The sequence below is a fragment of the Camelus dromedarius genome, chromosome 9 (assembly GCF_036321535.1).
Source record: "Camelus dromedarius isolate mCamDro1 chromosome 9, mCamDro1.pat, whole genome shotgun sequence".
NCBI lineage: Eukaryota > Metazoa > Chordata > Mammalia > Artiodactyla > Camelidae > Camelus > Camelus dromedarius.
Window position 1 is genome coordinate 56,033,807 of NC_087444.1, and position 20,519 is coordinate 56,054,325.

Below are 20,519 nucleotides of genomic sequence, written 5' to 3' on the forward strand. Positions count from 1 at the left end.
CTGTTTCCTAGTGCCGGTTTGATGTTCCTGCAGTTTTCACTGTCAAACCGAGTTGGAGCTAGTACCTCCCCATATATATGTATGGAATGGAGTTTGCAACTGAAAAGAAACTTTGTGTTCCCAACAAGCTAGGTGAAGGACGGCTTTCACACACACTTATCTCTCAGAACTGAGCAAGTGGAGAGACGTTCGTTCATCTAGCACCAAGGGAACGGGTTGCAGGAGTCACTTTTTCACTGCTTTCTCAGTCTGTTTCCTAGTGCCGGTTTGAAGTTCCTGCAGTTTTCACTGTAAAACCGAGTTGGAGCTAGTACCTCCCCATATATATGTATGGAATGGTGTTTGCAACTGAAAAGAAACTTTGTGTTCCCAACAAGCTAGGGGAAGGACGGCTTTCACACACACTTATCTCTCAGAACTGAGCAAGTGGAGAGACGTTCGTTCATCTAGCACCAAGGGAACGGGTAGCAGGAGACACTTTTTCTCTGCTTTCTCAGTCTGTTTCCTAGTGCCGGTTTAAAGTTCCTGCAGTTTTCACTGTAAAACAGAGTTGGAGCTAGTACCTCCCCATATATATGTATGGAATGGAGTTTGCAACTAAAAAGAAACTTTGTGTTCCCAACAAGCTATGTGAATGACGGCTTTCACACACACTTATCTCTCAGAACTGAGCAACTGGAGAGACGTTCGTTCATCTAGCACCAAGGGAACGGGTTGCAGGAGACACTTTTTCTCTGCTTTCTCAGTCGGTTTCCAAGTGCCGGTTTGAAGTTCCTGCAGTTTTCACTGTCAAACCGAGTTGGAGCTAGTACCTCCCCATATATATGTATGGAATGGAGTTTGCCACTGAAAAGAAACTTTGTGTTCCCAACAAGCTAGGTGAAGGACGGCTTTCACACACACTTATCTCTCAGAACTGAGCAAGTGGAGAGACGTTCGTTCATCTAGCACCAAGGGAACGGGTTGCAGGAGTCACTTTTTCACTGCTTTCTCAGTCTGTTTCCTAGTGCCGGTTTGAAGTTCCTGCAGTTTTCACTGTCAAACCGAGTTGGAGCTAGTACCTCCCCATATATATGTATGGAATGGAGTTTGCAACTGAAAAGAAACTTTGTGTTCCCAACAAGCTAGGTGAAGGACGGCTTTCACACACACTTATCTCTCAGAACTGAGCAAGTGGAGAGACGTTCGTTCATCTAGCACCAAGGGATCGGGTTGCAGGAGTCACTTTTTCACTGCTTTCTCAGTCTGTTTCCTAGTGCCGGTTTGAAGTTCCTGCAGTTTTCACTGTCAAACCGAGTTGGAGCTAGTACCTCCCCATATATATGTATGGAATGGAGTTTGCAACTGAAAAGAAACTTTGTGTTCCCAACAAGCTAGATGAAGGACGGCTTTCACACACACTTATCTCTCAGAACTGAGCAAGTGGAGAGACGTTCGTTCATCTAGCACCAAGGGAACGGGTTGCAGGAGTCACTTTTTCCCTGCTTTCTCAGTCTGTTTCCTAGTGCCGGTTTGAAGTTCCAGCAGTTTTCACTGTAAAACAGAGTTGGAGGTAGTACCTCCCCATATATATGTATGGAATGGAGTTTGCAACTGAAAAGAAACTTTGTGTTCCCAACAAGCTAGGGGAAGGACGGCTTTCACACACACTTATCTCTCAGAACTGAGCAAGTAGAGAGACGTTCGTTCATCTAGCACCAAGGGAACGGGTAGCAGGAGACACTATTTCTCTGCTTTCTCAGTCTGTTTCCTAGTGCCGTTTACAAGTTCCTGCAGTTTTCACTGTCAAAACGAGTTGGAGCTAGTACCTCCCCATATCTATGTATGGAATGGAGTTTGCTACTGAAAAGAAGCTTTGTGTTCCCTACATGCTAGGTGAAGGACGGCTTTCACACACACTTATCTCTAGAACTGAGCAACTGGAGAGACGTTCGTTCATCTAGCACCAAGGGAACGGGTTGCAGGAGACACTTTTTCTCTGCTTTCTCAGTCGGTTTCCAAGTGAAGGTTTGAAGTTCCTGCAGTTTTCACTGTCAAACCGAGTTGGAGCTAGTACCTCCCATATATATGTATGGAATGGAGTTTGCCACTGAAAAGAAACTTTGTGTTCCCAATTAGATAGGTGTAGAACGGCTTTCACACACAATTATCTCTCAGAACTGAGCAAGTGGAGAGACGTTCGTTCATCTAGCACCATGGGAACGGGTTGCAGGAAACACTTTTTCTCTGCTTTCTCAGTCTGTTTCCTAGTGCCGTTTTGAAGTTCCTGCAGTTTTCACTGTCAAACCGAGTTGGAGCTAGTACCTCCCCATATATATGTATGGAATGGAGTTTGCCACTGAAAAGAAACTTTGTGTTCCCAACAAGCTAGGTGAAGGACGGCTTTCACACACACTTATCTCTCAGAACTGAGCAAGTGGAGAGACGTTCGTTCATCTAGCACCAAGGGAACGGGTTTCAGGAGTCACTATTTCTCTGCTTTCTCAGTCTGTTTCCTAGTGCCGGTTTGAAGTTCCTGCAGTTTTCACTGTCAAACCGAGTTGGAGATAGTACCTCCCCATATATATGTATGGAATGGAGTTTGCAACTGAAAAGAAACTTTGTGTTCCCAATTAGCTAGGTGAAGGTCGGCTTTCACACACACTTATCTCTCAGAACTGAGCAAGTGGAGAGACGTTCGTTCATCTAGCACCATGGGAACGGGTTGCAGGAGACACTTTTTCTCTGCTTTCTCAGTCTGTTTCCTAGTGCCGGTTTGAAGTTCCTGCAGTTTTCACTGTAAAACCGAGTTGGAGCTTGTACCTCCCCATATATATGTATGGAATGGAGTTTGCAACTGAAAAGAATCTTTGTGTTCCCAACAAGCTAGGGGAAGGACGGCTTTCACACACACTTATCTCTCAGAACTGAGCAAGTGGAGAGACGTTCGTTCATCTAGCACCAAGGGAACGGGTTGCAGGAGACACTTTTTCTCTGCTTTCTCAGTCTGTTTCCTAGTGCCGGTTTGAAGTTCCTGCAGTTTTCACTGTCAAAACGAGTTGGAGCTTGTACCTACCCATATATATGTATGGAATGGAGTTTGCAACTGAAAAGAAACTTTGTGTTCCCAACAAGCTAGGTGAAGGACGGCTTTCACACACACTTATCTCTCAGAACTGAGCAATTGGAGAGACGTTCGTTCATCTAGCACCAAGGGAACGGGTAGCAGGAGACACTTTTTCTCTGCTTTCTCAGTCTGTTTCCTAGTGCCGGTTTGAAGTTCCTGCAGTTTTCACTGTAAAACAGAGTTGGAGCTAGTACCTCCCCATATATATGTATGGAATGGAGTTTGCAACTAAAAAGAAACTTTGTGTTCCCAACAAGCTATGTGAAGGACGGCTTTCACACACACTTATCTCTCAGAACTGAGCAAGTGGAGAGACGTTCGTTCATCTAGCACCATGGGAACGGGTTGCAGGAGACACTATTTCTCTGCTTTCTCAGTCTGTTTCCTAGTGCCGGTTACAAGTTCCTGCAGTTTTCACTGTCAAAACGAGTTGGAGCTAGTACCTCCCCATATATATGTATGGAATGGAGTTTGCTACTGAAAAGAAGCTTTGTGTTCCCTACATGCTAGGTGAAGGACGGCTTTCACACACACTTATCTCTAGAACTGAGCAACTGGAGAGACGTTCGTTCATCTAGCACCAAGGGAACGGGTTGCAGGAGACACTTTTTCTCTGCTTTCTCAGTCGGTTTCCAAGTGCCGGTTTGAAGTTCCTGCAGTTTTCACTGTCAAACCGAGTTGGAGCTAGTACCTCCCCATATATATGTATGGAATGGATTTTGCAACTGAAAAGAATCTTTGTGTTCCCAACAAGCTAGGGGAAGGACGGCTTTCACACACATTTATCTCTCAGAACTGAGCAAGTGGAGAGACGTTCGTTCATCTAGCACCAAGGGAACGGGTTGCAGGAGACACTATTTCTCTGCTTTCTCAGTCTGTTTCCTAGTGCCGGTTTGCAGTTCCTGCAGTTTTCACTGTCAAACCGAGTTGGAGCTTGTACCTCCCCATATATATGTATGGAATGGAGTGTGCAACTGAAAAGATACTTTGTGTTCCCAACTAGCTAGGTGAAGTACGTCTTTCACACACACTTATCTCTCAGAACTGAGCAAGTGGAGAGACTTTCGTTCATCTAGCACCATGGGAACGGGTTGCAGGAGACACTTTTTCTCTGCTTTCTCAGTCTGTTTCCTAGTGCCGGTTTGATGTTCCTGCAGTTTTCACTGTCAAACCGAGTTGGAGCTAGTACCTCCCCATATATATGTATGGAATGGAGTTTGCAACTGAAAAGAAACTTTGTGTTCCCAACAAGCTAGGTGAAGGACGGCTTTCACACACACTTATCTCTCAGAACTGAGCAACTGGAGAGACGTTCGTTCATCTAGCACCAAGGGAACGGGTTGCAGGAGTCACTTTTTCACTGCTTTCTCAGTCTGTTTCCTAGTGCCGGTTTGAATTTCCTGCAGTTTTCACTGTAAAACCGAGTTGGAGCTAGTACCTCCCCATATATATGTATGGAATGGTGTTTGCAACTGAAAAGAAACTTTGTGTTCCCAACAAGCTAGGGGAAGGACGGCTTTCACACACACTTATCTCTCAGAACTGAGCAAGTGGAGAGACGTTCGTTCATCTAGCACCAAGGGAACGGGTAGCAGGAGACACTTTTTCTCTGCTTTCTCAGTCTGTTTCCTAGTGCCGGTTTAAAGTTCCTGCAGTTTTCACTGTAAAACAGAGTTGGAGCTAGTACCTTCCCATATATATGTATGGAATGGAGTTTGCAACTAAAAAGAAACTTTGTGTTCCCAACAAGCTATGTGAAGGACGGCTTTCACACACACTTATCTCTCAGAACTGAGCAAGTGGAGAGACGTTCGTTCATCTAGCACCAAGGGAACGGGTTGCAGGAGACACTTTTTCTCTGCTTTCTCAGTCGGTTTCCAAGTGCCGGTTTGAAGTTCCTGCAGTTTTCACTGTCAAACCGAGTTGGAGCTAGTACCTCCCCATATATATGTATGGAATGGAGTTTGCCACTGAAAAGAAACTTTGTGTTCCCAACAAGCTAGGTGAAGGACGGCTTTCACACACACTTATCTCTCAGAACTGAGCAAGTGGAGAGACGTTCGTTCATCTAGCACCAAGGGAACGGGTTGCAGGAGTCACTTTTTCACTGCTTTCTCAGTCTGTTTCCTAGTGCCGGTTTGAAGTTCCTGCAGTTTTCAGTGTCAAACCGAGTTGGAGCTAGTACCTCCCCATATATATGTATGGAATGGAGTTTGCAACTGAAAAGAAACTTTGTGTTCCCAACAAGCTAGGTGAAGGACGGCTTTCACACACACTTATCTCTCAGAACTGAGCAAGTGGAGAGACGTTCGTTCATCTAGCACCAAGGGATCGGGTTGCAGGAGTCACTTTTTCACTGCTTTCTCAGTCTGTTTCCTAGTGCCGGTTTGAAGTTCCTGCAGTTTTTACTGTCAAACCGAGTTGGAGCTAGTACCTCCCCATATATATGTATGGAATGGAGTTTGCAACTGAAAAGAAACTTTGTGTTCCCAACAAGCTAGGTTAAGGACGGCTTTCACACACACTTATCTCTCAGAACTGAGCAAGTGGAGAGACGTTCGTTCATCTAGCACCAAGGGAACGGGTTGCAGGAGTCACTTTTTCACTGCTTTCTCAGTCTGTTTCCTAGTGCCGGTTTGAAGTTCCAGCAGTTTTCACTGTAAAACAGAGTTGGAGCTAGTACCTCCCCATATATATGTATGGAATGGAGTTTGCAACTGAAAAGAAACTTTGTGTTCCCAACAAGCTAGGGGAAGGACGGCTTTCACACACACTTATCTCTCAGAACTGAGCAAGTAGAGAGACGTTCGTTCATCTAGCACCAAGGGAACGGGTAGCAGGAGACACTTTTTCTCTGCTTTCTCAGTCTGTTTCCTAGTGCCGGTTTGAAGTTCCTGCAGTTTTCACTGTAAAACAGAGTTGGAGCTAGTACCTCCCCATATATATGTATGGAATGGAGTTTGCAACTAAAAAGAAACTTTGTGTTCCCAACAAGCTAGGTGAAGGACGGCTTTCACACACACTTATCTCTCAGAACTGAGCAAGTGGAGAGACGTTCGTTCATCTAGCACCATGGGAACGGGTTGCAGGAGACACTATTTCTCTGCTTTCTCAGTCTGTTTCCTAGTGCCGTTTACAAGTTCCTGCAGTTTTCACTGTCAAAACGAGTTGGAGCTAGTAACTCCCCATATCTATGTATGGAATGGAGTTTGCTACTGAAAAGAAGCTTTGTGTTCCCTACATGCTAGGTGAAGGACGGCTTTCACACACACTTATCTCTGGAACTGAGCAACTGGAGAGACGTTCGTTCATCTAGCACCAAGGGAACGGGTTGCAGGAGACACTTTTTCTCTGCTTTCTCAGTCGGTTTCCAAGTGAAGGTTTGAAGTTCCTGCAGTTTTCACTGTCAAACCGAGTTGGAGCTAGTACCTCCCCATATATATGTATGGAATGGAGTTTGCCACTGAAAAGAAACTTTGTGTTCCCAACTAGATAGGTGAAGAACGGCTTTCACACACAATTATCTCTCAGAACTGAGCAAGTGGAGAGACGTTCGTTCATCTAGCACCATGGGAACGGGTTGCAGGAAACACTTTTTCTCTGCTTTCTCAGTCTGTTTCCTAGTGCCGGTTTGAAGTTCCTGCAGTTTTCACTGTCAAACCGAGTTGGAGCTAGTACCTCCCCATATATATGTATGGAATGGAGTTTGCAACTGAAAAGAAACTTTGTGTTCCCAACAAGCTAGGTGAAGGACGGCTTTCACACACACTTATCTCTCAGAACTGAGCAAGTGGAGAGACGTTCGTTCATCTAGCACCAAGGGAACGGGTTGCAGGAGTCACTATTTCTCTGCTTTCTCAGTCTGTTTCCTAGTGCCGGTTTGAAGTTCCTGCAGTTTTCACTGTAAAACCGAGTTGGAGCTAGTACCTCCCCATATATACGTATGGAATGGATTTTGCAACTGAAAAGAATCTTTGTGTTCCCAACAAGCTAGGGGAAGGACGGCTTTCACACACACTTATCTCTCAGAACTGAGCAAGTGGAGAGACGTTCGTTCATCTAGCACCAAGGGAACGGGTTGCAGGAGACACTATTTCTCTGCTTTCTCAGTCTGTTTCCTAGTGCCGGTTTGAAGTTCCTGCAGTTTTCACTGTCAAACCGAGTTGGAGCTTGTACCTCCCCATATATATGTATGGAATGGAGTTTGCAACTGAAAAGAAACTTTGTGTTCCCAACAAGCTAGGTGAAGTACGGCTTTCACACACACTTATCTCTCAGAACTGAGCAACTGGAGAGACGTTCGTTCATCTAGCACCAAGGGAACGGGTTGCAGGAGACACTTTTTCTCTGCTTTCTCAGTCTGTTTCCAAGTGCCGGTTTGAAGTTCCTGCAGTTTTCACTGTCAAACCGAGTTGGAGCTAGTACCTCCCCATATATATGTATGGAATGGAGTTTGCAACTGAAAAGAAACTTTGTGTTCCCAATTAGCTAGGTGAAGGTCGGCTTTCACACACACTTATCTCTCAGAACTGAGCAAGTAGAGAGACGTTCGTTCATCTAGCACCAAGGGAACGGGTAGCAGGAGACACTATTTCTCTGCTTTCTCAGTCTGTTTCCTAGTGCCGTTTACAAGTTCCTGCAGTTTTCACTGTCAAAACGAGTTGGAGCTAGTACCTCCCCATATCTATGTATGGAATGGAGTTTGCTACTGAAAAGAAGCTTTGTGTTCCCTACATGCTAGGTGAAGGACGGCTTTCACACACACTTATCTCTAGAACTGAGCAACTGGAGAGACGTTCGTTCATCTAGCACCAAGGGAACGGGTTGCAGGAGACACTTTTTCTCTGCTTTCTCAGTCGGTTTCCAAGTGAAGGTTTGAAGTTCCTGCAGTTTTCACTGTCAAACCGAGTTGGAGCTAGTACCTCCCCATATATATGTATGGAATGGAGTTTGCCACTGAAAAGAAACTTTGTGTTCCCAATTAGATAGGTGTAGAACGGCTTTCACACACAATTATCTCTCAGAACTGAGCAAGTGGAGAGACGTTCGTTCATCTAGCACCATGGGAACGGGTTGCAGGAAACACTTTTTCTCTGCTTTCTCAGTCTGTTTCCTAGTGCCGTTTTGAAGTTCCTGCAGTTTTCACTGTCAAACCGAGTTGGAGCTAGTACCTCCCCATATATATGTATGGAATGGAGTTTGCCACTGAAAAGAAACTTTGTGTTCCCAACAAGCTAGGTGAAGGACGGCTTTCACACACACTTATCTCTCAGAACTGAGCAAGTGGAGAGACGTTCGTTCATCTAGCACCAAGGGAACGGGTTGCAGGAGTCACTATTTCTCTGCTTTCTCAGTCTGTTTCCTAGTGCCGGTTTGAAGTTCCTGCAGTTTTCACTGTCAAACCGAGTTGGAGATAGTACCTCCCCATATATATGTATGGAATGGAGTTTGCAACTGAAAAGAAACTTTGTGTTCCCAATTAGCTAGGTGAAGGTCGGCTTTCACACACACTTATCTCTCAGAACTGAGCAAGTGGAGAGACGTTCGTTCATCTAGCACCATGGGAACGGGTTGCAGGAGACACTTTTTCTCTGCTTTCTCAGTCTGTTTCCTAGTGCCGGTTTGAATTTCCTGCAGTTTTCACTGTAAAACCGAGTTGGAGCTTGTACCTCCCCATATATATGTATGGAATGGAGTTTGCAACTGAAAAGAATCTTTGTGTTCCCAACAAGCTAGGGGAAGGACGGCTTTCACACACACTTATCTCTCAGAACTGAGCAAGTGGAGAGACGTTCGTTCATCTAGCACCAAGGGAACGGGTTGCAGGAGACACTTTTTCTCTGCTTTCTCAGTCTGTTTCCTAGTGCCGGTTTGAAGTTCCTGCAGTTTTCACTGTCAAAACGAGTTGGAGCTTGTACCTACCCATATATATGTATGGAATGGAGTTTGCAACTGAAAAGAAACTTTGTGTTCCCAACAAGCTAGGTGAAGGACGGCTTTCACACACACTTATCTCTCAGAACTGAGCAATTGGAGAGACGTTCGTTCATCTAGCACCAAGGGAACGGGTAGCAGGAGACACTTTTTCTCTGCTTTCTCAGTCTGTTTCCTAGTGCCGGTTTGAAGTTCCTGCAGTTTTCACTGTAAAACAGAGTTGGAGCTAGTACCTCCCCATATATATGTATGGAATGGAGTTTGCAACTAAAAAGAAACTTTGTGTTCCCAACAAGCTATGTGAAGGACGGCTTTCACACACACTTATCTCTCAGAACTGAGCAAGTGGAGAGACGTTCGTTCATCTAGCACCATGGGAACGGGTTGCAGGAGACACTATTACTCTGCTTTCTCAGTCTGTTTCCTAGTGCCGGTTACAAGTTCCTGCAGTTTTCACTGTCAAAACGAGTTGGAGCTAGTACCTCCCCATATATATGTATGGAATGGAGTTTGCTACTGAAAAGAAGCTTTGTGTTCCCTACATGCTAGGTGAAGGACGGCTTTCACACACACTTATCTCTAGAACTGAGCAACTGGAGAGACGTTCGTTCATCTAGCACCAAGGGAACGGGTTGCAGGAGACACTTTTTCTCTGCTTTCTCAGTCGGTTTCCAAGTGCCGGTTTGAAGTTCCTGCAGTTTTCACTGTCAAACCGAGTTGGAGCTAGTACCTCCCCATATATATGTATGGAATGGATTTTGCAACTGAAAAGAATCTTTGTGTTCCCAACAAGCTAGGGGAAGGACGGCTTTCACACACATTTATCTCTCAGAACTGAGCAAGTGGAGAGACGTTCGTTCATCTAGCACCAAGGGAACGGGTTGCAGGAGACACTATTTCTCTGCTTTCTCAGTCTGTTTCCTAGTGCCGGTTTGCAGTTCCTGCAGTTTTCACTGTCAAACCGAGTTGGAGCTTGTACCTCCCCATATATATGTATGGAATGGAGTGTGCAACTGAAAAGATACTTTGTGTTCCCAACTAGCTAGGTGAAGTACGTCTTTCACACACACTTATCTCTCAGAACTGAGCAAGTGGAGAGACTTTCGTTCATCTAGCACCATGGGAACGGGTTGCAGGAGACACTTTTTCTCTGCTTTCTCAGTCTGTTTCCTAGTGCCGGTTTGATGTTCCTGCAGTTTTCACTGTCAAACCGAGTTGGAGCTAGTACCTCCCCATATATATGTATGGAATGGAGTTTGCAACTGAAAAGAAACTTTGTGTTCCCAACAAGCTAGGTGAAGGACGGCTTTCACACACACTTATCTCTCAGAACTGAGCAACTGGAGAGACGTTCGTTCATCTAGCACCAAGGGAACGGGTTGCAGGAGTCACTTTTTCACTGCTTTCTCAGTCTGTTTCCTAGTGCCGGTTTGAATTTCCTGCAGTTTTCACTGTAAAACCGAGTTGGAGCTAGTACCTCCCCATATATATGTATGGAATGGTGTTTGCAACTGAAAAGAAACTTTGTGTTCCCAACAAGCTAGGGGAAGGACGGCTTTCACACACACTTATCTCTCAGAACTGAGCAAGTGGAGAGACGTTCGTTCATCTAGCACCAAGGGAACGGGTAGCAGGAGACACTTTTTCTCTGCTTTCTCAGTCTGTTTCCTAGTGCCGGTTTAAAGTTCCTGCAGTTTTCACTGTAAAACAGAGTTGGAGCTAGTACCTTCCCATATATATGTATGGAATGGAGTTTGCAACTAAAAAGAAACTTTGTGTTCCCAACAAGCTATGTGAAGGACGGCTTTCACACACACTTATCTCTCAGAACTGAGCAAGTGGAGAGACGTTCGTTCATCTAGCACCAAGGGAACGGGTTGCAGGAGACACTTTTTCTCTGCTTTCTCAGTCGGTTTCCAAGTGCCGGTTTGAAGTTCCTGCAGTTTTCACTGTCAAACCGAGTTGGAGCTAGTACCTCCCCATATATATGTATGGAATGGAGTTTGCCACTGAAAAGAAACTTTGTGTTCCCAACAAGCTAGGTGAAGGACGGCTTTCACACACACTTATCTCTCAGAACTGAGCAAGTGGAGAGACGTTCGTTCATCTAGCACCAAGGGAACGGGTTGCAGGAGTCACTTTTTCACTGCTTTCTCAGTCTGTTTCCTAGTGCCGGTTTGAAGTTCCTGCAGTTTTCAGTGTCAAACCGAGTTGGAGCTAGTACCTCCCCATATATATGTATGGAATGGAGTTTGCAACTGAAAAGAAACTTTGTGTTCCCAACAAGCTAGGTGAAGGACGGCTTTCACACACACTTATCTCTCAGAACTGAGCAAGTGGAGAGACGTTCGTTCATCTAGCACCAAGGGATCGGGTTGCAGGAGTCACTTTTTCACTGCTTTCTCAGTCTGTTTCCTAGTGCCGGTTTGAAGTTCCTGCAGTTTTTACTGTCAAACCGAGTTGGAGCTAGTACCTCCCCATATATATGTATGGAATGGAGTTTGCAACTGAAAAGAAACTTTGTGTTCCCAACAAGCTAGGTTAAGGACGGCTTTCACACACACTTATCTCTCAGAACTGAGCAAGTGGAGAGACGTTCGTTCATCTAGCACCAAGGGAACGGGTTGCAGGAGTCACTTTTTCACTGCTTTCTCAGTCTGTTTCCTAGTGCCGGTTTGAAGTTCCAGCAGTTTTCACTGTAAAACAGAGTTGGAGCTAGTACCTCCCCATATATATGTATGGAATGGAGTTTGCAACTGAAAAGAAACTTTGTGTTCCCAACAAGCTAGGGGAAGGACGGCTTTCACACACACTTATCTCTCAGAACTGAGCAAGTAGAGAGACGTTCGTTCATCTAGCACCAAGGGAACGGGTAGCAGGAGACACTTTTTCTCTGCTTTCTCAGTCTGTTTCCTAGTGCCGGTTTGAAGTTCCTGCAGTTTTCACTGTAAAACAGAGTTGGAGCTAGTACCTCCCCATATATATGTATGGAATGGAGTTTGCAACTAAAAAGAAACTTTGTGTTCCCAACAAGCTAGGTGAAGGACGGCTTTCACACACACTTATCTCTCAGAACTGAGCAAGTGGAGAGACGTTCGTTCATCTAGCACCATGGGAACGGGTTGCAGGAGACACTATTTCTCTGCTTTCTCAGTCTGTTTCCTAGTGCCGTTTACAAGTTCCTGCAGTTTTCACTGTCAAAACGAGTTGGAGCTAGTAACTCCCCATATCTATGTATGGAATGGAGTTTGCTACTGAAAAGAAGCTTTGTGTTCCCTACATGCTAGGTGAAGGACGGCTTTCACACACACTTATCTCTGGAACTGAGCAACTGGAGAGACGTTCGTTCATCTAGCACCAAGGGAACGGGTTGCAGGAGACACTTTTTCTCTGCTTTCTCAGTCGGTTTCCAAGTGAAGGTTTGAAGTTCCTGCAGTTTTCACTGTCAAACCGAGTTGGAGCTAGTACCTCCCCATATATATGTATGGAATGGAGTTTGCCACTGAAAAGAAACTTTGTGTTCCCAACTAGATAGGTGAAGAACGGCTTTCACACACAATTATCTCTCAGAACTGAGCAAGTGGAGAGACGTTCGTTCATCTAGCACCATGGGAACGGGTTGCAGGAAACACTTTTTCTCTGCTTTCTCAGTCTGTTTCCTAGTGCCGGTTTGAAGTTCCTGCAGTTTTCACTGTCAAACCGAGTTGGAGCTAGTACCTCCCCATATATATGTATGGAATGGAGTTTGCAACTGAAAAGAAACTTTGTGTTCCCAACAAGCTAGGTGAAGGACGGCTTTCACACACACTTATCTCTCAGAACTGAGCAAGTGGAGAGACGTTCGTTCATCTAGCACCAAGGGAACGGGTTGCAGGAGTCACTATTTCTCTGCTTTCTCAGTCTGTTTCCTAGTGCCGGTTTGAAGTTCCTGCAGTTTTCACTGTAAAACCGAGTTGGAGCTAGTACCTCCCCATATATACGTATGGAATGGATTTTGCAACTGAAAAGAATCTTTGTGTTCCCAACAAGCTAGGGGAAGGACGGCTTTCACACACACTTATCTCTCAGAACTGAGCAAGTGGAGAGACGTTCGTTCATCTAGCACCAAGGGAACGGGTTGCAGGAGACACTATTTCTCTGCTTTCTCAGTCTGTTTCCTAGTGCCGGTTTGAAGTTCCTGCAGTTTTCACTGTCAAACCGAGTTGGAGCTTGTACCTCCCCATATATATGTATGGAATGGAGTTTGCAACTGAAAAGAAACTTTGTGTTCCCAACAAGCTAGGTGAAGTACGGCTTTCACACACACTTATCTCTCAGAACTGAGCAACTGGAGAGACGTTCGTTCATCTAGCACCAAGGGAACGGGTTGCAGGAGACACTTTTTCTCTGCTTTCTCAGTCTGTTTCCAAGTGCCGGTTTGAAGTTCCTGCAGTTTTCACTGTCAAACCGAGTTGGAGCTAGTACCTCCCCATATATATGTATGGAATGGAGTTTGCAACTGAAAAGAAACTTTGTGTTCCCAATTAGCTAGGTGAAGGTCGGCTTTCACACACACTTATCTCTCAGAACTGAGCAAGTGGAGAGACGTTCGTTCATCTAGCACCATGGGAACGGGTTGCAGGAGACACTTTTTCTCTGATTTCTCAGTCTGTTTCCTAGTGCCGGTTTGAAGTTCCTGCAGTTTTCACTGTAAAACCGAGTTGGAGCTTGTACCTCCCCATATATATGTATGGAATGGAGTTTGCAACTGAAAAGAATCTTTGTGTTCCCAACAAGCTAGGGGAAGGACGGCTTTCACACACACTTATCTCTCAGAACAGAGCAAGTGGAGAGACGTTCGTTCATCTAGCACCAAGGGAACGGGTTGCAGGAGACACTTTTTCTCTGCTTTCTCAGTCTGTTTCCTAGTGCCGGTTTGAAGTTCCTGCAGTTTTCACTGTCAAAACGAGTTGGAGCTTGTTCCTACCCATATATATGTATGGAATGGAGTTTGCAACTGAAAAGAAACTTTGTGTTCCCAACAAGCTAGGTGAAGGACGGCTTTCACACACACTTATCTCTCAGAACTGAGCAAGTGGAGAGACGTTCGTTCATCTAGCACCAAGGGAACGGGTAGCAGGAGACACTTTTTCTCTGCTTTCTCAGTCTGTTTCCTAGTGCCGGTTACAAGTTCCTGCAGTTTTCACTGTCAAAACGAGTTGGAGCTAGTACCTCCCCATATATATGTATGGAATGGAGTTTGCTACTGAAAAGAAGCTTTGTGTTCCCTACATGCTAGGTGAAGGACGGCTTTCACACACACTTATCTCTAGAACTGAGCAACTGGAGAGACGTTCGTTCATCTAGCACCAAGGGAACGGGTTGCAGGAGACACTTTTTCTCTGCTTTCTCAGTCGGTTTCCAAGTGCCGGTTTGAAGTTCCTGCAGTTTTCACTGTCAAACCGAGTTGGAGCTAGTACCTCCCCATATATATGTATGGAATGGATTTTGCAACTGAAAAGAATCTTTGTGTTCCCAACAAGCTAGGGGAAGGACGGCTTTCACACACATTTATCTCTCAGAACTGAGCAAGTGGAGAGACGTTCGTTCATCTAGCACCAAGGGAACGGGTTGCAGGAGACACTATTTCTCTGCTTTCTCAGTCTGTTTCCTAGTGCCGGTTAGAAGTTCCTGCAGTTTTCACTGTCAAACCGAGTTGGAGCTTGTACCTCCCCATATATATGTATGGAATGGAGTTTGCAACTGAAAGGAAGCTTTGTGTTCCCAACATGCTAGGTGAAGGACGGCTTTCACACACACTTATCTCTCAGAACTGAGCAACTGGAGAGACGTTCGTTCATCTAGCACCAAGGGAACGGGTTGCAGGAGACACTTTTTCTCTGCTTTCTCAGTCTGTTTCCAAGTGCCGGTTTGAAGTTCCTGCAGTTTTCACTGTCAAACCGAGTTGGAGCTAGTACCTCCCCATATATATGTATGGAATGGAGTTTGCAACTGAAAACAAACTTTGTGTTCCCAATTAGCTAGGTGAAGGTCGGCTTTCACACACACTTATCTCTCAGAACTGAGCAAGTGGAGAGAAGTTCGTTCATCTAGCACCATGGGAACGGGTTGGAGGAGACACTTTTTCTCTGCTTTCTCAGTCTGTTTCCTACTGCCGGTTTGAAGTTCCTGCAGTTTTCACTGTCAAACCGAGTTGGAGCTTGTACCTCCCCATATATATGTATGGAATGGAGTTTGCAACTGAAAAGAAACTTTGTGTTCCCAACAAGCTAGGTGAAGGTCGGCTTTCACACACACTTATCTCTCAGAACTGAGCAAGTGGAGAGACGTTCGTTCATCTAGCACCAAGGGAACGGGTTGCAGGAGACACTTTTTCTCTGCTTTCTCAGTCTCTTTCCTAGTGCCGGTTTGAAGTTCCTGCAGTTTTCACTGTCAAACCGAGTTGGAGCTTGTACCTCCCCATATATATGTATGGAATGGAGTTTGCAACTGAAAAGAAACTTTGTGTTCCCAACAAGCTAGGTGAAGGACGGCTTTCACACACACTTATCTCTCAGAACTGAGCAACTGGAGAGACGTTCGTTCATCTAGCACCAAGGGAACGGGTTGCAGGAGTCACTTTTTCTCTGCTTTCTCAGTCTTTTTCCTAGTGCCGGTTTGAAGTTCCTGCAGTTTTCACTGTAAAATCGAGTTGGAGCTAGTACCTCCCCATATTTATGTATGGAATGGAGTTTGCAACTGAAAAGAATCTATGTGTTCCCAACAAGCTAGGGGAAGGACCGCTTTCACACACACATATCTCTCAGAACTGAGCAAGTGGAGAGACGTTCGTTCATCTAGCACCAAGGGAACGGTTTGCAGGAGACACTTTTTCTCTGCTTTCTCAGTCTGTTTCCTAGTGCCGGTTTGTAGTTCCTGCAGTTTTCTCTGTCAAACCGAGTTGGAGCTTGTACCTCCCCATATATATGTATGGAATGGAGTTTGCAACTGAAAAGAAACTTTGTGTTCCCAACAAGCTAGGTGAAGGACGGCTTTCACACGCACTTATATCTCAGAACTGAGCAAGTGGAGAGACGTTCGTTCATCTAGCACCAAGGGAACGGGTAGCAGGAGACACATTTTCTCTGCTTTCTCAGTCTGTTTCCTAGTGCCGGTTTGAAGTTTCTGCACTTTTCACTGTAAAGCAGAGTTGGAGCTAGTACCTCCCCTTATATATGTATGGAATGGAGTTTGCAACTGAAAAGAAACTTTGTGTTCCCAACAAGCTAGGTGAAGGACGGCTTTCACACACACTTATCTCTCAAAACTGAGCAAGTGGAGAGACGTTCGTTCATTTAGCACCAAGGGATCGGGTTGCAGGAGTCACTTTTTCTCTGCTTTCTCAGTCTGTTTACTAGTGCCGGTTTTAAGTTCCTTCAGTTTTCACTGTAAAACCGAGTTGGAGCTAGTACCTCCCCATATTTATGTATGGAATGGAGTTTGCAACTGAAAAGGATCTTTGTGTTCCCAACAAGCTAGGGGAAGGACGGCTTTCACACGCACTTATCTCTCAGAACTGAGCAAGTGGAGAGACGTTCGTTCATCTAGCACCAAAGGAAAGGGTTGCAGGAGTCACTTTTTCTCTGCTTTCTCAGTCTGTTTCCTAGTGCCGGTTACAAGTTCCTGCAGTTTTCACTGTAAAACCGAGTTGGAGCTAGTACCTCCCCATATTTATGTATGGAATGGAGTTTGCAACTGAAAAGAATCTTTGTGTTCCCAACAAGCTAGGGGAAGGACGGCTTTCACACACACTTATCTCTCAGAACTGAGCAAGTGGAGAGACGTTCGTTCATCTAGCACCAAGGGAACGGGTTGCAGGAGACACTTTTTCTCTGCTTTCTCAGTCTGTTTCCTAGTGCCGGTTTGAAGTTCCTGCAGTTTTCACTGTCAAACCGAGTTGGAGCTTGTACCTCCCCATATATATGTATGGAATGGAGTTTGCAACTGAAAAGAAACTTTGTGTTCCCAACAAGCTAGGTGAAGGTCGGCTTTCACACACACTTATCTCTCATAACGGAGCAAGTGGAGAGACGTTCGTTCATCTAGCACCAAGGGAACGTTTTGCAGGAGTCACTTTTTCTCTGTTTTCTCAGTCTGTTTCCCAGTGCCGGTTAGAAGTTCCTGCAGTTTTCACTGTAAAACCGAGTTGGAGCTAGTACCTCCCCATATTTATGTATGGAATGGAGTTTGCAACTGAAAAGAATCTTTGTGTTCCCAACAAGCTATGGGAAGGACGGCTTTCACACACACTTATCTCTCAGAACTGAGCAAGTGGAGAGACTTTCGTTCATCTAGCACCAAGGGAACGGGTTGCAGAAGACACTTTTTCTCTGCTTTCTCAGTCTGTTTCCTAGTGCCGGTTTGAAGTTCCTGCAGTTTTCACTGTCAAACCGAGTTGGAGCTTGTACCTACCCATATATATGTATGGAATGGAGTTTGCAACTGAAAAGAAACTTTGTGTTCCCAACAAGCTAGGTGAAGGACGGCTTTCACACACACTTATCTCTCAGAACTGAGCAACTGGAGAGACGTTCGTTCATCTAGCACCAAGGGAACGGGTTGCAGGAGTCACTTTTTCTCTGCTTCTCAGTCTGTTTCCTAGTGCCGGTTTGAAGTTCCTGCAGTTTTCACTGTAAAATCGAGTTGGAGATAGTACCTCCCCTTATATATGTATGGAATGGAGTTTGCAACTGAAAAGAAACTTTGGGTTCCCAACAAGCTAGGGGAAGGACGGCTTTCACACACACTTATCTCTCAGAACTGAGCAAGTGGAGAGACGTTCGTTCATCTAGCACCAAGGGAACGGGTTGCAGGAGACACTTTTTCTCTGCTTTCTCAGTCTGTTTCCTAGTGCCGGTTTGAAGTTCCTGCAGTTTTCACTGTCAAACCGAGTTGGAGCTAGTACCTCCCGATATATATGTATGGAATGGAGTTTGCAACTGAAAAGAAACTTTGTGTTCCCAACAAGCTAGGGGAAGGACGGCTTTCACACACACTTATCTCTCAGAACTGAGCACGTGGAGAGACGTTCGTTCATCTAGCACCAAGGGAACGGTTTGCAGGCGACTATTTTTCTCTGTTTCTCAGTCTGTTTCCTAGTTCCGGTTTGTAGTTCCTGCAGTTTTCACTGTAAAACCGAGTTGGAGCTAGTACCTCCCGATATATATGTATGGAATGGAGTTTGCAACTGAAAAGAAACTTTGTGTTCCCAACAAGCTAGGTGAAGGACGGCTTTCACACACACTTATCTCTCAGAACTGAGCAAGTGGAGAGACGTTCGTTCATCTAGCACCAAGGGAACTGTTTGCAGGCGACTATTTTTCTCTTTCTCAGTCTGTTTCCAAGTGCCGGTTTGTAGTTCCTGCAGTTTTCACTGTAAAACGGAGTTGGAGCTAGTACCTCCCCATATATATGTATGGAATGGAGTTTGCAACTGAAAAGAAACTTTGTGTTCCCAACAAGTTAGGGAAGTACGGCTTTCACACACACTTATCTCTCAGAACTGAACAAATGGAGAGACGTTCGTTCATCTAGCACCAAGGGAACGGGCTGCATGAGACACTTTTTCTCTGCTTTCTCAGTCTGTTTCCTACTGCCGGGTTGAAGTTCCTGCAGTTTTCACTGTCAAACCGAGTTGGAGCTAGTACCTCCCCATATATATGTATGGAATGGAGTTTGCAACTGAAAAGAAACTTTGTGTTCCCAAATAGCTATGTGAAGGACGGCTTTCACACACACATATCTCTCAGAACTGAGCTAGTGGAGAGACGTTCGTTCATCTAGCACCAAGGGAACGGGTTGCAGGAGACACTTTTTCTCTGCTTTCTCAGTCTGTTTCATAGTGCCGGTTTGAAGTTCCTGCAGTTTTCACTGTCAAACCGAGTTGGAGCTTGTACCTCCCCATATATATGTATGGAATGGAGTTTGCATCTGAAAAGAAACTTTCTGTTCCCAACTAGCTAGGTGAAGGGCGGCTTTCACACACACATATCTCTCAGAACTGAGCAAGTGGAGAGACGTTCGTTCATCTAGCACCAAGGGAACGGGTTGCAGGAGACACTTTTTCTCTGCTTTCTCAGTCTGTTTCCTAGTGCCGGTTTGAAGTTCCTGCAGTTTTCACTGTCAAACCGAGTTGGAGCTTGTACCTCCCCATATATATGTATGGAATGGAGTTTGCAACTGAAAAGAAACTTTATGTTCCCAACAAGCAAGTTGAAGGGCGGCTTTCACACACACTTATCTCTCAGAACAGAGCAAGTGGAGAGACGTTCGTTCATCTAGCACCAAGGGAACGGGTTGCAGGAGTCACTATTTCTCTGCTTCTCAGTCTGTTTCCTAGTGCCGGTTTGAAGTTCCTGCAGTTTTCACTGTCAAACCGAGTTGGAGCTAGTACCTCCCGTATATATGTATGGAATGGAGTTTGCAACTGAAAAGAAACTTTGTGTTCCCAACAAGCTAGGTGAAGGACGGCTTTCACACACACTTATCTCTCAGAACTGAGCAAGTGGAGAGACGTTCGTTCATCTAGCACCAAGGGAACTGTTTGCAGGCGACTATTTTTCTCTTTCTCAGTCTGTTTCCAAGTGCCGGTTTGTAGTTCCTGCAGTTTTCACTGTAAAACCGAGTTGGAGCTAGTACCTCCCCATATATATGTATGGAATGGAGTTTGCAACTGAAAAGAAACTTTGTGTTCCCAACAAGTTAGGGGAAGGACGGCTTTCACACACACTTATCTCTCAGAACTGAACAAATGGAGAGACGTTCGTTCATCTAGCACCAAGGGAACGGGCTGCATGAGACACTTTTTCTCTGCTTTCTCAGTCTGTTTCCTACTGCCGGTTTGAAGTTCCTGCAGTTTTCACTGTCAAACCGAGTTGCAGCTAGTACCTCCCCATATATATGTATGGAATGGAGTTTGCAACTGAAAAGAAACTTTGTGTTCCCAAATAGCTATGTGAAGGACGGCTTTCACACACACATATCTCTCAGAACTGAGCAAGTGGAGAGACGTTCGTTCATCTAGCACCAAGGGAACGGGTTGCAGGAGACACTTTTTCTCTGCTTTCTCAGTCTGTTTCCTAGTGCTGGTTTGAAGTTCCTGCAGTTTTCACTGTCAAACCGAGTTGGAGCTTGTACCTCCCCATATATATGTATGGAATGGAGTTTGCAACTGAAAAGAAACTTTCTGTTCCCAACTAGCTAGGTGAAGGGCGGCTTTCACACACACATATCTCTCAGAACTGAGCAAGTGGAGAGACGTTCGTTCATCTAGCACCAAGGGAACGGGTTGCAGGAGACTATTTTTCTCTGTTTCTCAGTCTGTTTCCTAGTGCCGGTTTGTAGTTCCTGCAGTTTTCACTGTAAAACCGAGTTGGAGCTAGTACCTCCCGATATATATGTATGGAATGGAGTTTGCAAATGAAAAGAAACTTTGTGTTCC